Genomic DNA, 8,529 nt, shown 5'->3' with positions numbered 1-8,529 from the left:
ACACACACACACACACACACACATATATATATATCTATCATATACGGCATAAAAGACCGTGGCTAAATGTTTAATTTCCGTTTATAATTCCAAAGCTCTCAACATTCATAGAAGAGTCTTCTAGACTGTGATCTTTAATTTTACTATCCGTTGTTTCTTTCTGAAGCATCATTTTTCTGTGGTGTCATGGTATTTGGTCACAGCGATCATCAGCTGATTTTTGTGGTAGTTGAGGAAGCAAAAGCGAAGCTTTTCTTTTGCTTTATTATCTAGGGGGGAAAGTTCTCTGAAGTTTACCGAATTCAAATTTGCGGAACGAAGAGTAACAACAGGAAATAAAGGCAGCAATACTCATGTGCTTGCGCGCACACACACACACACACACACATGAGTGTGTGTGCGTGTATGTGCGTGTGGATGTGTATATATTTGTATATACACACAAACACATAGATACACACACATATTTACATAAACATACATAAGTACACATACACACACACTCACATGTATATATATGTTTACCTAGATACACACAGATATACGCCTATGTATATGATTATGTCTATCTATCTATCTATCTATCTATCTATCTATCTATCTATCTATCTATCTATCTATCTATCTGTCTATCTATCTATCTATCTATCTATCTATCTACGTACATACATAAATAACTATATCTATATTAATAAATATCAAAACGAGTTTCTGTGTATCAGTGTGTCACACTTTGACCCCGCTCTCTCACTATTCGATGCTGGGGTGAGAGTCATGGTAGGCATAGAGACGGTGAGGGCGGTAGTAGATTGACAGTTGAAATGGAAATGGGGTGATAATAATAGTATGAGCTGTAGTTGCGATAGAGGAGGAGGCAACGGTGATGATAGTGGTGGTGGTGGTCGCTGGGGCAGTCAAACATGACGGTAATAGTAAGAGATGTGATAGTCAGTGGTGATAGTGGTGGAAGGAAAGGCGGCGAAGTCAAAAGTGTTAATGGTGGTGGCGTCGAAAGTCTGAATGGTGTGTGTATGGCAGTTGTGGTGGAGATGGTGGTTATGATGGTGATGTTTGAAAACAATCAACAGAAAGAGAGAGGGAGAAAGAGAGATAGAGAGAGAGAGAAGGAGAGAAAGAGAGAAGGAAAGAAGTTAGACATAAAAAAATTGTACTGACCCACGAATGGGAAGACAAAAAATGTTTATCATGAAGATTTGCAATAAGTTCCAAGTCGACATATTATATTATTGTTTTGACGAAAATTGTTCCTTGCTTGAAAAATATTGGTCAAGCTTAATAAAATTTGATATGTACTCAATGCATGAAGTGTCATTATTGGGCTGAAGATCCAATGAAGAGCCCTCCACAGGAGCTAGCTTAAAAGCCCCCCGATAAGGCGGCTTTTAAGTTAGTTTATACATACATATGTACATATATAAATATAATGACGGTCATATGAATTTATAATCTTTCAAGAGAACTCGAAGTAATTTTCTTTTCTTTTGAAATATTTTCTCTCGTGGCACATCGCATAAAGGCAGTCGGACAGATATAACTATCACTTCTAAACATTGCGGTCTTTTAAGTGCTTAGCGCTAGAAGTACCAACGTTTGTTACTTCCTACAAGGACCATAGCGGTCACTTTTGACCGGCATTGAAAATCTTTATTCAATACAATTTATTTTAAATATAAGCCAATGCAGGGAATAAAGTATTTGAAAATACAGTCTTTTAACATATATTTACTTACAATATATATATATATATATACATATACATATATATATTTGAAATGATACTGATGATTGCACATTCAATACAGTCGTAGAAATTTAAAAAGCGGTCATAAATGACCGCTCGGTACTTCTAGTGTTAAATCATATCAGCATTATGGGCATTTGTTTTAAGAGCAGCTGATATTATTCAAAATACACATAAATGTATTTCGGCATTTAATTTCCTTCTACATATTTCTGCATTCATAACTTATTAGGGTTTACTTGCTACAATGTACGGGTTATATATTGGGGTTAATTCAATCAAATAAATACCACTCTCGTAAAAATAACCTTTCTTCCTTCATAGTGAAAATAGCGGAAGCCACGGATAACCAAGTTCAAGATATTGAAGAATTTAGCTGCATACTGCTTTGCTGAAACGTTAAATACCATTGAGGTCAACGTTTGCCGTTAAGCTCTTTTGTACTGGATTCCATTTATTTGACTATACTCACTCTTCATTACCTGTATTTTGTTTATATAAATGAAAATATATTAATATATTAATATATATTAATTAAAGAGATGCTCTCGGGTCTCAAATGATAGTGTGAGGGTGGGGGTGGAATAAGCAGGTGGGTTGGATATTTGCTTAAATTCATATAAGCGGAAGTGTTGGAATAAACTGGGGTGGGTGGGAATCAGTAACTGTATACTGTATGTGGGAAAATTAGGAAACAAGCGTCTTAAAGCATATATAGCGACACAACGAGGGAAAAGAAATTTACAAGAAGCAAATGAAATTAGCACATACATGTGCTTCAAACGTTCACTTAGGTTAAGATATACATTTTGATCGTAAAAATAAGATATTTGTTAATTATGGTAATTATTGGATTTAAAAAAAAATTGCTGTGGACTAAACAAATATTGATACAAGAAACTCGTCTTAAAAAGAAAGAAAAGTAAAACAATGAAAAGAATATAATTACTGTTTCGTGGACTTGCAGCATGTATTATACTATACATAATAAAACATAGCACTCCGTAAATAGGTGTAAATGATAGACTCATGATTTTTCGTCATTGTCCTTCTGCAGGTTTCTTGATTTCGATATTCGCTTCTTTACAGATCGCTGAGCTTCACTGACAGTCGACATGCGTTTGCTTCAATATTGCAAGAAAAGTGTAGAGGTCTCGTTTTCATCCAACACCTGCATATTTTCAAGGAACAGGGCATCTTTAGTAACCTGATTATCACTGCTGATTCCTACAAGAGAGATAGAGCTTCCCGTCATCATATTTAGCCGATCGTGCTTTGGATATTTCTCCAGATGGGTCAATCATCTCCAAAAGATTCTCAGATGGTTCGCTTTCATCTTCCGACTCACGTTCTGCAGCTTTTTCCTCAATGCCGTCACCATGAAACAGTTCTGAGCCTTCAATACTGTTTGTTCCCTTGACCGCTTTCTCTGAATAGTATACAAGCAGGATTTTGACATCATCTCTAGACGAAATTCTCGCATCGACTGAGCGACGAGGTACATGATTCTGTCTGACACCTTATAATCATCAGAGCTATCGAAAGCGTTCTTGGCCCACGTCGACCTGAAAGCAGCTTCCACATCAATCTTGCAATCTGCATGTACTTGATGTAGCATCTGCATCATCTTGGATCAATTGAGTGTGGGTATTTTATTCGGAGTTTGAACAAACTTTTCTAGCATCTATGCTTTCTCTAACTTGCTTTCAGTCCTTTGTGCAAGTGCGTGTCATTAACTTAAACAAATCCGGTGATACCACCGCCGATGATGATTAGCACATAGCCCCTTTTCCAGAGGACGTCTCTCACCTCCGGCATCAAATTCACCATGTAATCATCGAGCACAAAAATGGCAAAGTTTGCATGTGAAAACATTGAATCGGTTTGGAAGGTTTTCAATAGTACAGGGCAGCTGTTCTAATCTATAAGAACCTTTAGGAGACCATTGGTATTTCATTGTAGTGGTGGTCTCTTTTCAGTGCCTTTAAATGCAAACTCTGGGATAGGATTGATATTGGTATCATTGCTAGCCTTGGTGAACAATGTGATATTTCCCTAGAAATATGGTGGTTTTTTTTGACGAACGTATCTTGATTTCCGAATGATAAAGTAGCTGGTCCACTACTTTTATTCCGGCGCAAGGGCATTTGTTCTCCATTGATAACAGGAGGATCTACGCCATATATTATTCAAATAATGCTGAATGCGCTCAACACAATGCACTTTGGAAATTGAAATGCATTTGTTTGGAAATTTCAGTGATACCCCATGCTCTTTTTACCAATCTTTCATCCAGCTTTTTGAAAAACAACGCTTTTCTTCAGTTGGTGTGTCTGGGTATTGGCAAATCCACTCATAAAATTTCTCAGCCTGCAATAGAAAAAGAGCTTGTGGTAATCTCGCATGTAGCGACGTTCAATTTTTTTCAGCGTTATAAAGTTCAACTTTCAAATATTTTTCATGGCAGCGTTTAGCTACTTTAACAGCAGAATCATATAGTTGATCAGAGCTTCTGTCACCGGTCAAATTTGAGTAAAACAAACGACCTGGTTTGGCGAGATATTCCTGTTTCGGGGTGCCTGGGACATGGCGTTTTCTTTTAGCATCCCAATGAGTTTTCCTTTTCATTCGCTTTTATTCAAGATCATACTCCTCTTTGCATTTGTTCATTACGATAGCAAGTGCTTGCTTTTCTTCTATAGAATAATTTCCATACGTTGCACCACGAAATACTCATTTCTCTGCCATGATATTATGAAAAAAAGTTCAAAGAGATATTACTTGGGTCGTTTTGATGTTGTTAAATCCTTATTCCGTAAAAAGCTTGTCCTGTAAGGATAAGCAGTTCGTCATTGAAGTTCTTAATTTGCGTGGAATTTGTGTTGGTGATTGGTAGAGAAATTAAAAATGGAGATTTGCTGACTACAGTATGGATTAGCTGTAAACTCACGCGTATGTTACAGACCGGGGCAGCTGCTCACCTTCAAGTTTTTGTAAACTCTGGCGGGTTGTGAAGCATATCTTCTGATAGCAATTTCCTTGGTTTCTATGTGTCCTAAGGCTGGTGTGTTGTGTCTCGAAATGATCGGTTTCCTTAGGGTTGAAAGTTATCAATGCCCTAAAATGTTGAAGGCTCACCCGCATGAACGTTGGCTACATATACTGTGGATAAATATTTTTTCTTGCATGCATTATGAAAACATGCTTGAAACAATGCGTCTGTGACTTTGTAAGTGGAGAATGATGCTAAGTGGATGTTTAACACTCAGTAAGATACCACCCTTTAATATGGTCCAGGGTGCTTGTGTATTTGGCGGCATCACGCCTCAAATATATGAACTGGGTTTTACTTAAATCCTGCATCAGCTAACAATGAATGTTGAAGTACTTTCCGACTGCAGTTCTGATATGTTCACACACACACACAGACACGCGCGCACGCGTCTACATATACATATGTATGTGTGTTTAGTCATGAAAATACTTAATATTTACTGCGAATCTGAGAGCATTAATTAAATTATGTGTCGTTTGTTTGAAAGATGATGTGGTACAAAATGTTTACCCAGTTATGTTCAACAATAGTGTATTTTTGTGCTGTGAAAGGAGACTTAAATGTTTCGTCTCTATAGAAATCTATTTTTGAGGTCACGTTGAAGGAGCAGGTTTGATGGAATTTGTTAAGGCCACGTGTAAATGATGCCGGGGTGTGAAGTCAAAAGAGTGAGCAGTTGTATCATCTATGCAAGAGAGAGTATATACTTAAAAATGAAGGCGATAAATGTACAGATGTGTGCGTATGTGAAAGAGGTATAACAAAACCTCGGAAGACACTAAATGGTTTAATAGTGCGAACCAACAGAAAATAGACAGCTGTAGCCCACAAGCTTACTTAACGCAGCCAAGAGGCTCTGGAACGACAGTGGAAGCCATTGATAATATCATTGGATTCAGTAAACTTCTCATAAACGAAAGAGAACAGGTACTTGACGTAGAATTCCAAAATTTAGTTTGCTCAACAGATCTATGCTAGTGATCAGTAAAGATGGTTGAGTGTTTTTCCTCTCCGCTTTTTATTTGGAAAGAGAATGAGTAAACGAATAAAATGATTGTAGTAAACGAAATTTTATTTACTGGATAAACCTGTTTTCACTTTCATTCTTGGCGAATGAAATTTAGAACATTAATTTATCGATATTGTGTTTGTTTTGTGGAACTTAAATCCCCTTCTACTGCTTGGCAGAGTCGGTAGTAACTGCGTTTCTTGGATTAATAGTGATCAGCCCAAAACATGTAGTTCCAGCATAGGCATAAGGCTGCAGATTATTAGCAAAGAAGGAATTGGACAGTTTTCAAAGAAAATTAAATAAGTGTGCTGAAATGCTGCAGTAATAATGGATTCTTATTTGTTTCAAGGCCACCAAGTTATAGAAGAGGTGTGCAGCAGATTTTATTAAATACAGGACTTGACTGGTATTTATTTTATCGATTCCAGAGATAATTTGCTCTAGGAATGTAGAGAAACGGAATTAAATAATTAGGTATTTAATTTGCTACTTAACAATTTCTGCTGTTGAATTGCTTAATGTACTGGTAAGTAGAGCAGAATCAATCGAATGGCTGCTAAAGGGGAAAACAACATTAATTCTTTAAATGAAAAACATCGGAGGCATCCCAAACTAAAGGCCTATATGTTGCTTGCCAACACCATACAACACCGTTACATCATCACTCAACAGCAGGTTAGTTAGTCACCTGGAGAGCAAATAACATGTTAGCAGAGGAACAGAAAGGGTGGGAGCTGTTACTGAACAGCAAAAGAGCGAAATGAACCTTAGCATATCTTAGCTTGATTAGCAGAAAAGCTGGTAGCATATCACATTCTCGAATACTGAAGACACTACGAACGAATGCAGATGCATTAATTCTAAAAAAAGATACCGATCACGCCGTGTTAAAATTGTAAACAAGCACAGAATAACTAATTCAACAAGAATAAGTGAATTAGTGATATACCTATAAAAGGAGTACTATGATAGAAGAACTCTCCATAAAGTCATCGAAGGTATAAAAATGTGTATGAGGATTCAGTACAAATTTCCATTATGCAAGACGTGTAAAAAACAGTTCATATTGTAAAAATCGGAGTAACAGAATTCATTTTGGTGACAACGTTTTGTATATAGGAAAACGCCCTCTGGAGCTACAGCAATTTCAAGTTTCTTCAAAATGAAGTGAAATATGCTGCGAAATGCAATTTGGCTGAAAACGATTTTTTTAAAAGCCTTTCAGCTTATAAACTAATCAAATTTGTAGTTTATTGCGTATTGTACAATAGACTCTTGAATCTTCAGATTTTGGCAAGAATTCCATTCGCAAATGTAGAGATGGGCGAAAATGACTAAGCTAATTAATATCTCAGGTTCTGTAAGTAGCACATTGATGAAATTCGGTCTGCTAGTTACTTGTGCTAAGTTATAGCTTTTAGAACCACAACCAGTTCAATATCTTATTAACTATGCAAAATTAACTAATCATACATTCAAATCACAGTTATGCAAATAAGATACAATGATTTTTCAAATTTTTCAAATGGTTTAGATCCTTCAATAAACCTGTTACATGTCTTACCATATTTGGAAACAATTATATTCTTGTATCTGCCAAAATAATACTTCAACAACCAATTGTTATTGTCCATTTTCTTATGTGCTGCTTCTTTTCTAAAAAATATCTGAGTACATAGTAGATTGTCTAGATTTTGTGGATTCAAAATAAATGCTCACTTTCTATTTCTAATTAATGTAAAACAAAAAAATGGAACTTATATGCAAAAGTCAAAGGTGTTAGACGCATGAATAGAATACATATCTATTAAGAATAACTGCCTAGAATACTCCAATTTGAATATACGCGTCTGTGATAGTAAAAGCAACTGGTTAGTATGTTTTCTGTACATAAGATATTTATGATTTTGTTAAGTCTTTATGTGGTCCGGGGTTAGAAAAACTAAATGAAATTATAAAACGCAAAAACGAATTGTACGGTTCCCAACTTTAAACAATGGATAAAAAATTAAAGGATGTACATAGGTGAATTAGTGAAAAATATAAATTAGTGAAGAATATAAATTAGAATCTAACTTGGATGCAACACGTCACATCTCCATCCCAAATTTGTGAACAGTGATATGTATATGATGCACGTGTGCTTGTGTGTGTGTGTGTGTGTGTGCGTGTGCGTGTGTGTTTGTGCGCGTGCGTGCATGTGTGTGTGTGTGTGTGTGTGCGCGCACGCGTATGTGCGTGTGGATGTGTGTATCTGAGCGTGTGTTTACTTGTGTTTGAGTATGCGTGTCTTTATACACATGTATACGTGTGACAGGTTTCACTTGCAAGAGACAGATTGATTAAAGCCGGTAACATTAATTTAGACACATATACCAAATGAAAGAATTAGACCAAAATAATCCTTAGAAATTCTTGCCATTCTATTACCCAAATAACTCTACATATTGGAAAAGAGGACTACAGAGGAGTCACATTGAATATAATGCCAGAAATAATGCTAGAAATAAAATAATAGTTATAAGCACACCAGTAATATCAATAAGCTTGAACTGTAAAATGATATACTGGGAAGAACTTACTCAGAGAAACTAGGAAACATCTGCCAGCTTTCTGAAGCTACCATCTCAAGGCTGATATGGATAGAATGTATCTACTCCACAGACAGAAAGGAAATAATTTTAAACATGTAGGGAGATA

The sequence above is a fragment of the Octopus bimaculoides genome, chromosome 1, assembly GCF_001194135.2.
Source record: "Octopus bimaculoides isolate UCB-OBI-ISO-001 chromosome 1, ASM119413v2, whole genome shotgun sequence".
Taxonomy (NCBI): Eukaryota; Metazoa; Mollusca; class Cephalopoda; order Octopoda; family Octopodidae; genus Octopus; species Octopus bimaculoides.
This window is presented reverse-complemented; position numbering follows the sequence as displayed.